The following is an 18,194-nucleotide window of genomic DNA, read 5'->3' on the forward strand; positions in this document are numbered from 1 at the left end:
CAAAAATTTATTGCTAAGAGGACAAGACCACACTAATAAGCCACTCAAGCTGGAATGAACAGCAGAAATAAAACATCAAATGCTGCTAAAGGAATTAACCAGAGAATATTAAGAACTATCTGAGGATTAATGTGGATCATGAAGCAAGAGGACAAGACACAGGCAACAAATCCAGTAGATCATCAGAAAAACTCTGGCCAATGGTTTCCGCTAGTTATTCAATGGGAGGAGCAAAAGTTATAGCAAAACTCATTGCAGAGATGTTATAGTTCATTGTGTATAAACATTTAGAGTAATATACTCAACTCTCATTACAGATATGGGTTCCACCAATTTTTGTTTTTCTACATATTCTTTCTTTCTCTTTATATAATCCCTTCAAAAATGGCCTCAATATTTTGCTAGATATAGAATCCTGGTCTGTCTGGATGCAGATTTTCCATTAGGTTCATATGCGGGTATGCAGAGGAGGAAAAGGCATGAAAGCCTCACCTCCAGAGGATGCTCTCAATTAATTAATTCTCGGTGTGCTACCTGTGCTACTGTGCTGAGATGTCAAATGTGATACAAAAATAAACCCCAATTATAGCATTCAATAATTTCAGTGAACTGTACAGTTTTAAATTATCCCTTATTAGTTAACAACATACACTGTCTATTTCAATCAGACTAACCTTTTAACTATGCAAAGTACCTCTCCTCCCATTTCTTCCACTGCATGCAGACTCTCCCAGCACAAACACAGATGCCACGCTGTCACACTCCTTATGTCCTGTCTGTCTTTGCTCTCCTTGGATAGCTTCTTCTTTCTTTCAGCCCATCTGTATCCTGACCATCTTTCAGAAGTCAGGGATCGGGTGACACTCACTTGACAATACTGAGGCCTTTTTTTTCTCTAATCCCCTTTTATTATTGTCAGTCAATTACATTAAACTTGTTCAAGCAGGTGAACATAGGACACACTCAGTCAACTTTAAGATGATTTATTTCTCTGCAGATGGCATCATAAAAGCAAAAGTATCTTATCTGCTACATGGACTTGGGTGCTGCCCCATCAAAATTCTGTCGCTTAGTAGGTCCCTAAAGAATGGGTAGGAGGAGATGTTTTGTACTTGATGCCAACCCGAATGTCAAAAAGGAGCTCCAAAAGCATCAGTACTTTCCTTGAAACTCTCTGTGGAACTGTCGTCAGTGCATTAATTTAAGATATTATGACCTAATTTATGTTTCTAACATGAATAATAAATTGATTTATGAGCATGGTCAAATATAGAGAAAATAGTAAGATAGGAAGCCCCTTTATAGGTATCCTCCATTATTCTCTGTCTCACACTTCAATTTAGCTAGTGTTCCCGTACTGCTTGCCTTTTCAATTACGTTTTAGTGCTTCACTTGTTTCAGAAATATTTTCATATCAATGTATGAGAAGGAAATGCCTGACATGAATTCACCCATTAGGGTTGGTTGAATTTAAACTATTGGGACTGGTCACTGGATAATGTATGGAGACTTTTAAATTTTTTTAAATTAAAAAATTATACATACTATTGTCTTAGAAGGAGGATCTTTTGTGCTATTCTATTACTTTAAGTAACTAGGGGTTCATGAATTAAACTAGAAAAAGGGAGATTAGTACAGTTTAATATTTTATATTTGTGGGAATTCACAGAAAATAAGGAAAACTCAAAGTGGTTTGACTTGGGGACCAGTTTTTAATAAAAGAAAAGGAATCTGGGCTTCAGGGTCAAGAAATCCTGGCGAAGTGACTAGGAAGCTTATGAGGGAAGATAAGGTTATTTTAGTAAGGTCTCTTGATGTAAATATCTCTTAGTGTAAATTCTTTCTTAGTGATGAATGCTCTTTTATTCCTGACATAAGGAAAGAGGAGGATTCCTTCACAAAGGGAAATTTATGCTCTACTTTTAGGCAGTTAAAAGAGAGAGCAGAGAACTCTTCTGGAACTCAACTCAAAATAATTCTTATGTCAAAGTGGCATGTTTAGGGTGGCATATTCTGACCCCCTTCAACTGCTCACCATAATGGGCACAAGACTGGGTCATTGTTTTTTATCCTTTCTGGAGATGTTTGTCAATTCTAAGTATTGTTTGAAGGGATTGAGTCTAATGTCAAGTCCCAGTTCAGTACAGTCAGCCCTCTGGATCCATGGGTTTTTTATCCATAGATTCAAAAAGATTCAGATCAAAAATATTCAGAAAAAAAAAACACAATTGAAAATACAGCAAAAAATAATGCAAATACAGATATACATAGCATTTACATTGTATTGACTATTGTAAATATTCTAGAGATGATTTAAAGAATACAAGAGGATGTACATAGGTTATATGAAAATACTGATTTTTTTTTTTAAAGATAGGGTCTTGCTCCATTGCTCAGGCTGAGTTCAACGGCATGATAACAGCTCACTGCAGCCTCAAGCAAACCTCCCACCTCAGTCTCCCTAGTAGTTGGGACTACAGGTACATGCCACTATGCCTGCCTGGTTAATTTTTTAATTGTTTTCTAGAGACAAGGTTTTCCCAGGCTGGTCTTAACCTCCTGATCTCCAGGGATCTGCCTACCTCAGCCTCCCGAACTGCTAGAATTAGAGGCGTGATTTTTTTTTTTCTAGGGATTTGAGCATCCATTGATATTGATATCTGTGAATTGTCTTGACACCAATCCTTTGTGGATATTTAAGGACAATTGTACCTACTGTGGGAAATTTTTTAGATTTCAGAATCTCCCTAGGATATATGTATATAATACATAATATTATATATGTCTAGAGATGTTTTTGTGGGACATTTCTTTGAAAACCTGTATAGAACGGTCATCAGTGCATTATTATCTTATTTATGTTTCTAACATGCCATGAACGATCCATTGACTTACGAGCAAGGTCAAATATAGATGAGAATCACTAGATGAGCTCTTGGTCACAGGAAGTTTTACACATAATAACATGATCACAGAATGCCCTTTTCTATCCTATTCCGTCTAACTCTTAGTAAAATTTTCTGTGGAGCTACTTGGAAGGCCGAGGCAAGGCATTTATCACCAGCCTAAGCTCCATAGCAAGACCTCATCCCATACAATTTTGTTTTTTCTGTGGATATGGAAGATAAAATATCAGTTTTGGATAGAGAAAGCTTGTAGCTGGAAAGAATTCACCTTCAGAACATGAGTATGTTTTAAAAATCATATTTTAAATGACAAATAATAATTATGTGTATTTACAAGGTAATGTGTGATTCTTTGATAAATGTATATAATGTATAAATCAGCTTAGCTAAGGAATCTATTACCTCACACACTTATTTCGGAGAATGAAAGTATTTAAAATCTATTATTTCAGCAATTTTGAGATACACGATGTATATTCATTTATTACAGTCACCATTCTCCACAATAGATAACCCAAATTTATTCCACCTGTCTGAAACTTTGTGCCCTTTGACCAGCTTCTCTCTTTTCCCTGTTCATCCTCCTCCCTCAGCCTCTGGCAATCATCACACTGTCTCATTCTATAAGTTCAACTTTTTTGGATTCCACCTGTAAGTGAGATCATGCAGTAATTTTATTTTGGTACCTGGTTATTTCACTTAGCATAATGTCCTTCAGGTTCAGCCACGTTATTGCAAATGGCAGGATATTCCATTTTTTTTGTTAAGGCTGAATAATATTCCATTGTGTATATATACCATATTGAATATGTAGGCTACTTTGAGTCAAAGAGAGTGTGATGTTTTCTCTTAGCCATATGAAAGTGACCCTGGGACAAAGCATTACTGTGTTAATGGCGTACTGTTTTCATACCTCATTACAGGTTGGTGAATTTAAAGGCTTTTATTTAGTTCAAGAGAAAGAGGGAAATCGAGAAGGTATGTATTAAAGCAGTGCCGTTTCAGAATTTGTCTGCCTTAACAGAGTGGTAGCCAAATTGACTTAAGTTTAGCTTAGTCTGAAAATTCTTTAGATTCAATCAATAATAACAAAAATTGCAGAGAGGAAATGAGTTAATGTAAGAAGGATAGCTATAATCATATTAATGACATCTAGTATTTTATTTTTCTTCACAGCCCACTTGCCAGACCTTCCCCCAACATGCACACACACACGCCACACATACCCTCTCTCTCTCTGTCTCTCTCTCTCTCTCTCACACACACACACACACACGCACATGCACACACAAAATACAGCAAAGAAGATCAAGTTGCAATGTGCCTATGTTACTCTGTATTTCTAGAGGCACTTACACTGTGTGGGAGTTAGCAAGAACTAACATCTTTAAACAGTGTTGCCATCCCTAAGCTATTTTATATTCATAGGTCAATGGCAAAAGGAGGAAAAGGAAAGGAAGGAAAGATACACATAAAAAATGTCATTAAGTTCCTCTATGTTTGGTTAAACGTGGTTTTTACATAATCATACCGAGCTGACTAATTCTCCCAAGTCCACTGAACACACACACACACACACACACGCACACACACACACATACACACACACATTAATTTACAAATGTGAATACCAAGAAGAGAGAAGTAAATAGTGATTGTTTCTAAGAATCATGTAAATCTCTTAGTGGTTTATAAATGAACCTTTTAGAAGGTTAACTTGGGATTTCTACAAAAAGCTACCTTACATTTTGCAAAATGTTTTAAGTGACAGGTAGGTGCATTTTTGATCACTGATTTATGTAACCAGAGATCTCTGCATGGAGAGGAGAGGAGAATTTGGGCACATAAAATTTCTTTTTAAAAATTTCCTAAATATAAAAAGTAGATGAATCAGCATATAGAAATTCTAATACATGTTAGTAGAAATGCCAATGTAATTTTAGAGAAGAAAAATAGACTGACCAAAATTAAAGTGCAATGCTCAATAGACTAAAAATATGAAAGACATGAATGAGCGTAAAAGGAAAAAATAGCATAGCAAAATGCTACAGAACCAGAGCTGATAAGAAACTATAATCCTGATCAATATGGAAGAGTGTAAGTAGAAAATGCATTTTAAACTGTAAATTCCACAAGAGAAAATACTAGGGCAATAGTTGAATGCATAAGTAATCAAATTAATATTGATTTATAGCCATTAGTGTTGACTGAATTTGCATTTACTATACCAGGGCTAAAAGATGCAGCAAGTTTTCTTATATACTCTTGTTTATCCAATTAAAGACATTCTAAAGTTACATTCCATTTGTCAAAATGTTGGCACTCATGAATAATTTTATTTTAAATGACTTTTACAGGAATTTCTTCTATTCATTTAATATTATTGTTATTATTTTCGAGACAGGATCTCAGTCTGTCACCCAAGATGGAGTGCAGTGGTGTGATCACAGTGCACTGCAGCCTTGACATCCCTGGGTTCAGGCAATCCTTCCCGACCTCAGCCTACTGAATAGCTGAGACTACAGGTGCACATCACCACATCTGGCTAATTTTCGAGTTTTTTGCAGAGATGGGCTGTCTCTATGCTTCCCAGGCTCATCTTGAACTCCTGAGCTCAAACAATCTGCCCACCTTGGCCTCCCAAAGTGCTTGGATTCCAGGTGGGAGGCATGGTGTCCAGCCAATAATTTTCTAAAAATGAAAACTCTATGTTTGCAAATTTTCCTTGAAATTTTACTCATCCTGATGATCAACATTTACAGAGAAACACTAGCCAGAGACTTTCTTCAGTCTTTCACTTTGTTTGTGTATATACTGGCTAAAGTTACTCATTACTGCTGTTTGTCATGAAACTTTTCAGGAAGCTCAAATAAAATGCCACTAATAAATCCAGATTACACAGCCAAAGAATTAGTTGGATACTAGTCACCATCGTGTAGACTCAGAGTTGATCTTGCAATTAAAGAGGCAAATAGAACGACATCAATTATATATGACACTTAATTGTCTTTGATTCACAAATTGTATTACCCACATTATAAGTCTGTGACTGGAAGCTCAGGGACCCCAACTGCAGTCCTCAGTATAATTAATGATGACAGTTTTCCTATATCCACTTGCTGATGCCATCTATTGCCTGTGAGGTCTCACTAAGACAAATGACTTAGCCAATTGTGATTAAAAATGTTTTCCATCAGAAGTAGGCTGTGACGCTGCCATGGAGAATAAGCTCAACCTGACTTTATGAATGGTAAAAATTTTCTTGCCAAAATGTGCAATGGTAAATTATATTGTTAATATTTATTTATATCCACCCAAAGGTAACAATGTCAACAAGACCAATTGTTTTAGTCACATCTATCGTACAAATTTAAAAATACCTACTTACTGGCCAAACTAAAGTTGGTACAGCTTCATGGGTAAGACTCTAAATTTACCATATCCTGTCAGGTTTTAGTTTTTCAGGAGACGTAAGAAGTAAAATACTGATCATATTTACCCATTATAGTCAGCCAGGGTTAATATGTCATTTCTTTTAGGGCTGAAGTAAGCCAAACTTTAGGGTTACTTTATAGAAAGTAAGAGTCTTGGACTGGAATAATTGTCATTAATTTTCTCTCCCACACCCAGGAGAATTTAGGTTAGTTCTAAAAAAAAAAAAAAAAAAAAAACCGGAAAGGAAAAAGAAAAAACAAACAAAAAAAAAACTTAAAATGTGTCTGAAGAAAAAAATGAAAAATTAGAAGTTTTATATTTGTGATATACATGAATAAAATTATAAAAATTGTGACTTTTAATGCATGAAAGGCAATACATATGCATAGAATTGTAGTAGTAATTCAATACTACCTTTTTGTTACACTTTCTCATTGAGGAATTTAATAGAAACTACACATAATAAATATTTTTTCCCCCCAAGTATGGCCTTTTTCTGTATATAGCTGGAATATCTTTTGAAAGTAGGAATCAAATTGCATTATTTGTAGCATGACACTCTCTGGAAAATTACAAGGGAACAAGAAATGAAGACCAAATTCTATCCATAGTCATCCAAGCCTTACATGATTTAGCTCCTGATAATTTTCTGAGTTGAACTCACATTGTAATTCTTTTGTTTCTCAGCTATTTCCAAATACAATGGCCTTCATTTCATTCCTCAAACAGTCCATTTCGGTCACCTCTAGTGTTTTGTACTCACTCTCCTCTCTGCCTAGAATATTCTTCTCTTCAATCTCCTTGCAGCAAGTGCAATTTTCCCATTCTGCATCAGTTCAAAAGTCACCCACAGGGGAGATTGCCCATAAATAGTTTAACAAAAAGTGAAATCCCTATTTTTTACTCACCCTATTTTTTCATTTAAATTTAGCATTCTCTGGGATGATTCAGTTTGTGTATTGGTTTACATTTGTTTCCATGAGGTAAGAAATTCTTTTTTTTTTTTTTGAGTTATATGACTGTTACATAGTAGGTGCTCAAAAAGTATTTGCAGAGTTGATGATTGAACATATTGACTATTATATTAGCATATTTTTAAAATCCCTACATTTGCTCATATAAATTGGAATATGGAAATACAAATTATTCCCATATTCCTTCTCACTGTTTTCTTGCATATTAATAAAACATATAAGCGATTAAAATGACAAACTATAGAAATTGCACCAGGCTTCTGTAGGTACAAGGAAAGATAATGAAGATTAATAAAATCACTTTTATTAATGCTTATTTTGAAACATGGTCTCACTCTGCCCAGGCTGGGCAAGATCATAGCTTACTCCAGCCTCAAACTCCTGGGCTCAAGGGATTCTCCTGCCTCAGCCTCCTGAATAGTTGGGACTGTAGGCATGCACCACTACATCAGGCTAATTTTTATTTTTATTATTTTTTTAAAGATAGATTCTCACTCTGTTGCCCAGGCTGGTCTTGGACACCCGGCCTTATGCAACCCTCCTAAGCTAGGACTACAGGCCTGAGACACTATATCTGGTGGTCACCTATCTTATTTTTTTAAAATCACAAATGCAAGTTAATTTTATAATTCATCTAATATTATGGGTATTTTTTGTCTTGAAATTATCAGTTTTTTTAATATGTTCATTTGTTGATTAATTTACATACATATGCTTTTATTAAAGATATTTATTGAGCCCCTGCTGCATGTAAGGCACCATTCATGGTTTGTGGTATTCATCAGACAAGAAAATCTTTCACTTTTGGAACTTAGTGGGAATAAACAGGAAAAGCAGTAAATAAGAAACACATATAGGAATTCTAAAAGGTGACTGAAACTATAATAAATAGGGCAGGTAGCAGGTGAGGAAGGGCAGCAGGCTACTCTTGTTGTTTATTGATTATCGCATAAGGACAGTATTGTTCACATGATGTATGCTTTTCTATTTGTTCCTGGAAATCAATACTATTTTCAAAAGGTTTATCCCAATATGCATGCCAAATTTGCTACTTTTCCCCACATTTCATAATTTTTAATACTACTTTTAATTACATTTAGTGAAATAATTTTTTTGTAAGTATTTTCAATACTTACCCAGGTTCTATTTCTTTTACAAAACTTACAGAAATTCATAACATTCATAATAATCTGTTTTTAGCTTATTTCTCTATCACTAAATTTTAGCTTCAAAAGACAGCCTAATATTTTCCTTTTTCTTAAAAATTGCATATTTATTTTTATTTATCAGTGGCAAACATATAATAGGCAATTAAAACAATTTTTGGAATAATTAGCAAATGTATCTGTAAATGTTCATAATGTCCCATAATGCATCTAACCATTGCTCTATGGGAAGAACCGAAGTGCCCATTAACCTAAATGCAGATGATTTAGCTGGAGAAGCTAAATATGCAGCTTTGCAATATAAAATTGTGTGCATTTTTCTGAGTCAGAGCTCTATCTCTTCTGACATTGTTGCTGTTTTCGGCCTGGGTGAGGAGACAGGAGGAGACAGATGGTAGAAACATCTCTTTTCTTTAAGAGATTTAGATTGGATTAAATTACATTAAACTGCATTGTTACATTGCAGAAATGACTTCTTGTTGAGAATGACTTGGAGGAAAGACAGAATCAGGGACAAGAAATGAGAATTCAGGATAGAAGCCTTGGGTTTGGGTGATGGGGAAATTTTCCTCCCCGGACTCTATAATAACTGAACCTAGAAGAGAATGCTCCACTGCTTTTTTGATGGTGAAAACTGAGCTGACCCCTAGCCGTTGTAAGCAAGTTGTCAACTTGAGTGCTAGATTTTTCCATGAATATAAGCCTGGACTAGTGGACTTTGAAAAGAACCACAAGCATTGGCAATTAGAAATAACTGCTGATTGTATACCACTTGGTTACTCACGAACTTTCAGTGAAACATTTGTAAAAGTTGCACTTCAGCCACAATACTGTAGAGAGGGATTTAGAGGAGGACCTTTTTCACTCCAGCGTCCAAATGGTAAAGTGAAGGTTGTGTCTTCCTCGTCCCCATCATTCCACTCCCAGTTGCCTTCGGGTTAGTAGCTGCAATGGTCCCAACCATGGTTGTCGGGGGGATGGTTGGAGAGGAAGCTGGAGGGTGAGGTAGATATGCATGCAATACCAACAGCCACAGCAAGAGGCAAAGGAGTCTATTAATGTTTAGTAAAGGCTTATTCTGTTCTAAGTGTTACTCATACATCAATTCATGGAATTCTCCTAACTCTGTGAAGTAGCACTATCAATACCATGTGCTACTGGTATGAATGTAGCAGGAGAGAACATTGAATAAACAGCTGCCATTCTAACAAGTAGCTGTGTCATAATTTTGATATCAACAGAAACATGTCTAAGTTGATTTACAGAAGATGATGAAGAACATCATACTTGTTCAAGAAGTTCTATTTGTTGAGAGTTCTTTGGGAGAGATTATAGGTAGGGGTAGACTAGAATAGGAAGCTATGGGAAAAACTCTTATTGATCATTAAGACTGGGAATTATCACTTAGGTTAGAACATTCATTTTACAAAGAGTTAAGAAGTTCAAAGGTTTTTGTCTTAGTTGCTGGATCATTCTGGATACAACTTTGTGAATTGTTCAGAAGAATAACTGCTAAAACCAAGTTCCTAACTTATGAAATAATATTTACCATCATAAATTGTTAACTTTTAGCTCACAGGGCTTTCCTGGGGAAAATAAACTCTGTTGATCAATTCACCCTGAGTACAAGAAGTGATTTGGGAGTTAGATACCCTGGTTACTTCATTTTCACTCATTGCCACACATCAAAACCAAGAAGTTACTGAGAACATATGTGTCTTGGACCCATCCCACCCATCTTTACCTATGTCTAGGGGAGAGAAAGAGAATGTTTCATTTTCTTACTGAAACTCTAATGTCAAAAGTGGGCTATGCAATCTGTTTTCTATAAAATATTTGTAGAGAAAATGAAGGAAAAAGAGACTGACAGAGAGAGTTTAGTATCTGCAACCATGCCTGTCTAGGTTAGATAACTGAGCCAGGATGCAGTATATTTGGAAGAATGATTCTGATTGTCTTTACTATTGATGTCAATTGCTATCATGAAGTCGATCGGTAGTGATCTTTACTGATTATTAAGGTAGCTTTGTTAGCAGAATCAACTATGCTTTCATGATGTTTTGGTACACATCTGTAAATCCACCTATTTATTTATTTTTCTTGCTATTTTATCAGAGGAAAAATAGGTGTTTATTCTCTGCATGTGGTGAAATAGTTTAATCCCTTAATAAATAATTTCAAAATAAAAGCTTTTGGTGCTGAAAGATATAAATGTCAATCAACAGGCACTAAAATGGATAATCTCATAGGGCTTTCTAAGGTTATTAAGGTGAAGCCTTAATGGAGCAAAGAATTCATAAACATTGCAGGATAAAATCTGAAATGTCATGCTCAAGTTGACATGTCTATTGTAAAGCTTTTTGTTTTGAACTGATTCTTCAAGCAAACATAAACTATTACAGAGACTATTATAAAGCATATGACATACATATATTAACAATAAAACTACAAAGTCTTACCTAATTATTTACATTTGAGCCTGAATATAACTTTTATTATTAGCTTGTTAACTGCTCTGCTTTATTCTTGCATGTAAGTTGGCCCAGAGTAACAATAGTCAAAACGATTGAATTGTATATTCCCTTGAAGATGCCTAAGCTGCATGCCCACAGACACAACACACAGTAAGCCTGAATGTGTTTAATATTCTTTTCTTGTTTCCTTTGTATTGCTGTACTTATAATGCTACTCTGTTGTTAAAGAAAAGAGATATGTAGAAAATAGTTAACCTCAACAGCTGGGCAATACTAAAACTGGTTAATTGTTCATTTGAAAACATCAATCAAAACCTGCAATAATATATGAAAAGTTATTTGAGTTTAGTAAAAACAATGTGTGTATACATAGAAAAGTGGTTGTATACAAAAAGTTCTTAAGTGTTGAAATACAATTAATAAATGTAGGAAATACATTCAATTTCTCTTGCAATTAAAAGGAAGCGTCATTTTCCGTTAAACTGACAAAATTTTAAAATAAGCTGTGCTTATAAAGTTAGTATGTCATTAAAGAAAATATGTATGTAGAAAATAGTTATCATAAACAGCTGAGCAGTATTAAAAACTATAGAATAGCCAAGCGAATACTTATGTTGATACCCATGTCAACAACTCAAGCCACTTGCCTCAAAACAGAATTAAAAAAGAAGGGATTTTTTTTTTTTTTTTTTTTTTTTTTTAGAAAAGGAAAATGCACAAGAGTGTAAAAAAATTTGAAACATCGTATTTTAGTTTTCACAATTGCATGTCTCTTCAAAAGGATTCAACCTAAGATAATTGCCATTGAAGCCACGAAGTCTACTTACTTCTATGGTAATAGTTCACTGGAGTTTTGTCATTAGGATTCCTGGGCATTAGGGGAGCAAATCTCTGCTGTATCATTTCCCTGCCTATTGTTCTGTGTACCTGAGGGAAAAGAGTATTGTTCTTTTGGCAAAGAGAGGAAACTGTGAGATTCTGGACATTACAAACGTCTCCCTTCTCGGAATTCTTAATTTTCTCTTAATGGTTGAATGCACATTACATATTTCTCTGATTTGATTATAAACTCTTTGAGAAGATAGACTTATTGCATCTTCTACTTCTTTCTATATACTCTAAAACAACTGGGATTTCTATGAGTAACTAATGTACATTATATTAATTGTTGATTCAAACTGATTGACACGCGTGTGTCATAAAAATTGTAAAGGGGTATTTTTTATCTGTGTAATTTTATTTGCACAGCTTGGAGAAATAGATCACATTTTAAAAGCCTTCAAGTATGTTTTTCAATCAATCAATAAATATTTACTGAAAGGTTTCTGTGTTCTCAGCACAGCACAGGATGAATAACAACAGTGCTGAACAAATCTTTGAAATCTACTTTTATCCCAGTTCTACAGAAAACAATTGTCTCCTTATATTTACTTTAAACTCCAGATGACTCTCAATTTTACATCAAATGCCACTTTATAAAATGTGGTTTAAGATAATCATTTAATATTGCACATTTTTAAGAATAAAGAAAGTAAAATATTCAATAGCTTTTTAAAAGAAGGACCATGAAATGTGTTTTGCCTTAAGATATATAAAGATATACATGTAAAGTGAAGATGTTATATACTATACTTAACTGTTTAGTTTGATTACTAATTTAATGGCTAATATCATTTGTAATTTAATTCTATTTATCTTACAATTAGCAATTAAGAACTACAATTATAAATGTTAGTGGATATATGAAAGGAGCAGAGAAAAATGCCTGGAAGCAGATCCAGGTGTGTGTGGGTGTACTGAATTCTTATATGGTATATACATATTTTGCATTTATATTGATTATTTTTTTAAAAATTGAGATCTTAAAGCTAAGGAGATAAAAGATTATTTTATCATATATAGTGATAATTGACTGACAATTAGGAAATAGTAACTTAGATTCCAGATTTTACCACATAAGTCAAAATAAATTCTAGATGTATTTAAATTGTAAGACATAACATTTTAAAGTGACTAAAAAAATTGAGTGCACCTTAGGATGAGAAAGTACTTTAAAAATATAGTACCACAAGAGAAGCCATAAAGAAAAAAATCATACATTTATCCACATAAAATAAAACTTTCAGTAGGGCAAAAGTTAGAATATAATTAAAAGTAAAACACTTTAAAGATATATACCATGTGTATAATAAAGAACTACTAATCTTACCGCAAAATAAATAGGTGAAATACTTTGGAGATAGTTTATATTTGAGAACAAAAGACTCAATTAATTGCCCAAAAGAATTAAGAAGAAAAGACACTGTTAAAATGTTAAATTTCTTCACTTGCATAAAAGAAGCCAGAGATACACAAAGCAAATCTGGCTTAAGTACTGATAGAAATAGAATCATTTCATGTTTTTAATTGTTCATTTGAAACCATCAATCAAAACTTGTCATGATATATAAAAAGTTATTTGAATTAGTAAAAACAATGTGTGTATAAATAAAAAAGTGGTTCAGGTATACAAAAAGTTCATTACTGTTGAAATACAATTAATAAATATGAGAAAATACATTCAATTTCTCTTGAAAATAAAAGAAAGTGTCGTTTTCCATTAAACTGAGAAAAGTGTTAAAAAGCAGCACTATTCTGGATTGGAGAGGATGTGGCAAAGCACTAGCACTCTTGGATGTTACCAGTTATTTGTAAATTGGCACATTCAGTCTTAGAATACTTTGACAAACTAGAATAATAAACCTTAAACATGCCTATATTCTTTAAGTCAGAAATTTCTTGTTTTGTGAGTATATCCTTTGAAAATTAATCAGAGATGCACAGACTGCCTCTTTCAGGTACTCAAGAACACCTTGATTATAGTTTTTCAGACAATGGTCTTAAGTTCTAATTAATGCTCATTGGGATAATAAATTACAGAGTGAAGCAAATCTCTTTATTACACAGAACACTTTGGACCGTCTCACATCTACACCTTTTTTCATTTTTCTCATCTTCTTCCCATGAACTTTTACATTTGCATTAGGCTCTGTAAACTGACTTTGCAGATGTTATTACATTCTCCTCTGCCCAGTTAAATCCTTATTTTTGCTTCATTTGCCCCTGCTCTTTGTGTATGACTTTGCCCGTGATTTATTATTTATTATATTTATATATTTATTATTATTTATTATATTATTTATATTATAAATATAATTAATAAATATATATTTATATATAACAAATAATAAATATATATTTATATATAATAAATATATAAATATTTATTATTTATATTTATTGTGATATACACTGAAAGCAAAAGGTGAAAAACAGTGTGCAGAAATCATGACTAACAAGGGACTATGAAATTACATAATATGGTCAAGAAGGACCTCTCTGAAAAGTTGCATTTGCATCAGTCATGGGAAGGAGAAGAAACTAGCCAATAACAGAATTAGAAATCAGTGTTTCCAACAGATGTGAGATGACAGCAAATATAAAGGCAGGAAGGGGCTTATTTAAAGACTTGTAAGGAGGTATATGTGACTGGATTGCATTGAAAAAAATGGGACGGTGACTGTAGGTGAACTAGGTAAGATAGGCAAGGGTTAGATTACAAGCCCCTTCTAAGTCAAAACTATGTATTTGAATTTGTTCAGGGTGTAGTGACAAGCCATTAAAGGGTTTTAAGGCAAGGAGTGACTTTACCTAACTTACATTTTTAAAGGTTGCTGTGGTTACCCCTAGTACTATCCAACATGTCCCTGAAAGCAATAATTAAATGTAGATAAACTATTCAAAGCAACCATTAAAAGGCATTAGAGAGAACTAAGAAAGGCAAGATGCAAGGCTCTTTTAAGAGAAGGGGACGAAAAATACTGACATGCAGGTATTTTGGCTCTCTCTTCTCAAGGTTGCCAACATTCAGTTCATGGTAATACAGCCCAAGCTGAAAATGGCCAGTTTTATAGGGGTGTGTTTGGTAGGGAAAATGGATAGGATTTGACAGAAAAAAAGTCCTGGAGAGAGGAAACTTCAGAAAAATGAGTTTAAAAATCTGCCTGCAAATTTCTCTCAAGAATTGGCTGACTCCTACAAAGCAAAATTCCAAGAAAATCAGCAGAAACAGTAGATAAAAGCCAAACAGGTGAGCAGAGGAACACAGTGCTGGGGAGGCAGATATGGGCATTTGCTTTCAAGAAGAAGGGTCCTTTTTAGACTCCAAGAGCTTCCAGCTGTGAGATACCAGGTGGGTCATGGCCTAACAACAGACTCTGCTGTAGGAGCCCGGCCATGAAAATGATGGTCTAGGAGTAAGAACAAACAGAAATAACTGCTTAGAAATAGATTTAATGGAGGAAAATGACTTAGGAATTTTAGGAAGGAGGAGGTTGGGGTGGTTAAATTGATGAGATCAGAAGAATGAAGCACAAACTTGATTTTTTTAGTAGTAGAAACATTCAAGATTCATAAGGAAAAATCAAAAATATTTTTGGTAATCTCTGAAGTGTACTCTCTGATACTTAGCTTGGCATGAAATCTATTGACTTACAAGAATTTTCTTAAAGAGCAAACATATTGTTTCTAAGGAATTTGTTCTATACAATTTCCTGGATGAGTTCTATAATAGAGTTGTCCAGAGAAACTGAACGAAGAAGATATATGCATATTTTGCGTCATCTATCTATCTATCTATCTATCTATCTATCTATCTGTCTGTCTGTCTGTCTGTCTATCTATCTGTCTGTCTGTCTATCTCTAGATAGAGATCTATCTTATTATAAATAATTGGCTTACAAGATTATGGAGATTGGCATATCCAAAAGCGATAGTGCGGGCTAGCAGTCTGGAGACCCAGGAGAGCCAATGGTGCAGATGAAGTCTGAGGGCAATTGACTAGAGAATTCTTTCTTGAACAGTGAGACCTGTCATTTTCTTGTCTTCAAGTGATTAGATGATGCCCAGTGACATCATGGGAGGCAATCTCCCCTATTCACAGTTCACATATTTAAACATTAATCTTATTCAAAAACACCTCAAAGTTAACACATAAAATTAACCATCATAAGATATATTTGACATAACACGCACAGATGTTAAGTGATTGGTTCAATGAGTTTTGACAAATATATGCTTCTGTGTAGCCACTACTACAACTGAGAACATTTCTGTGACCTCTGAATGTTTCCTCATGCACCTGTGCACTCAATCTTTTCCCATGCCAGGTGAACATTGATCTAATCTCCATCACCAATGTTTTCTGTTCTGTAACTGAAAGTAAAGGGAATTTTGAATATCTGGTGTCTTTTGCTCAAAATGATTTCTGTGAGATTCATCCATGCTGTTGTGTGGCGTGATCACATTTTGATTTATATTGCTGAATAGTGTGCTGTTATATAAATACCTACTATTTGTTTACTCTTTCACATTTTACTTTGTTTCCAGCTTTTAATATTCTAAATAGACCTATAACAAACATTCTTATAAAAGTCTTTTTGGGAATATGCATTTTGATTTCTTGGGAAAATATCTAGGATTGAATTTCTAGGTCATGCAGTAAGTATTACTGTATAGCAATTTGCCAGAGTTTTCCAAGTGATGACACAGTTTCTCTTTTATCACAATATGTGGAAATTCCAGCATCTCTACATGTTTATGAATTCTTGGTATTTCCATTCTTTTAAATTTTAGTCATTCTAGTGAAATGATTTTTTATTGTGGTTTTTACTGGCATTTCCATGATGACTAATAATATTGTACATTTTTATAGTTTTACTAGCCAGTTGTATGTTCTTTGGGGAAGTGTCAAATGTTTTGCCAGTTTTTATTGTGCTTGCTTTTTAAAAAAATTATTGGGTTTTAGAGATTTTTTAACATAAATCCTATGCACAAATTCTTTATCAAATATGCATTGCCAATATTGTCTCCAAGTGTGTGGTTTACTTTTCCATTTTCTTAATGATTCATTTAATAAGCACATATTATTTTGTGGTTTAAGTCTTGTCTTTTTCTGATTTTATTGTTGGTTCTCTTTGTGCTCTGCCTAAGAAATCTTTGTCTACTGTAAAGTCATAGAGATATTATTCTTTTTTCCTAGAAGTTTTATATTTATGGCTTTTATGCTTTTGTCTATCATCCACTAAAATTATTTTTTCACAGCTTTATTGAAGAATAATTGGTGTACATTAAGCTGTACATATTGGCCAGCCTCAGTGACTCATGCCTGTAATCCCAACACTTTGAGAGCCAAGGTGAGACAATAACTTGAGTTCAGGAGTTCGAGGCCAGCCTGGGCAACATAATGAGACCTCATCTCTACAAAAAACCAAAAAGTGACTTGGACATGGTGGCATGCACCTGTAGTCCCAGCTACTTAAGAGGCTGAGGCAGGAGAATCACTTGAGCTCAGGAGATCAAGGCCGCAGTAAGTTGTAATTGTACCACTGCACTCTGGCCTGGGTGACAAAGCAAGACCCTGTCTCAGAAAAAAAAAAAAAACAACACAAAAAACAAAACAAAAACAAAAACCAAATCTACACATATTTAAAGTGCATAATGTAATGGATTTGACATATATAGCTTGTTGAAGACATCATCGCAAATCAAGATAATAAACATATCCATCAGTAAACATTTTTGATCACTGCAGGAGCTGTCCATAAATGACTGAACTGTACAAGAAGCCAGATCTCTAGGGCTATCTAAGTGTTTTGATCTGGTGGAAGCTATGTTATTTCATTTTCTATCAGTTCTAAGTACATATTTTCAACACACACTTGCTAGTCATGTTATTTAATTTTCTTTCAGGTTTAAGCCCGTATTTTCAACATACATTTGCTATATATTTTTATTCCATCAGTATAATGTGTGCTTTCAAGTCTGAAGTATGCTTTTACTCAGTATCTTTTCCCAAACCTTTAAGAGAGGCTAAATGGTTTCTCTATCCTACTTGATAAGCCACACGTTAGTTAGGAGAGGTTGCTTTTAGTGCCACTCTGATTTTCAAAGCCCAAATTATTTCTTTTCATTTTAATTATAGTAAAATATACATTATATGAAATGTACTATTTTATCCATTTTTAATTGTACAGGTTATTGGCATTATGTATATTCACACTGTTGTGAAATAATCACTATTCATCTTTAGAACTTCTCATCAAACACTACTGAAACTCTGTTAAACAATAATTACCCATTCCACCATCACCCCAACTTCTGACAAACACTGTTCTACTTTGTGCCTCTGTGAATTTGCAT

This window comes from Saimiri boliviensis, chromosome 5 (assembly GCF_048565385.1).
Source record: "Saimiri boliviensis isolate mSaiBol1 chromosome 5, mSaiBol1.pri, whole genome shotgun sequence".
Lineage (NCBI taxonomy): Eukaryota > Metazoa > Chordata > Mammalia > Primates > Cebidae > Saimiri > Saimiri boliviensis.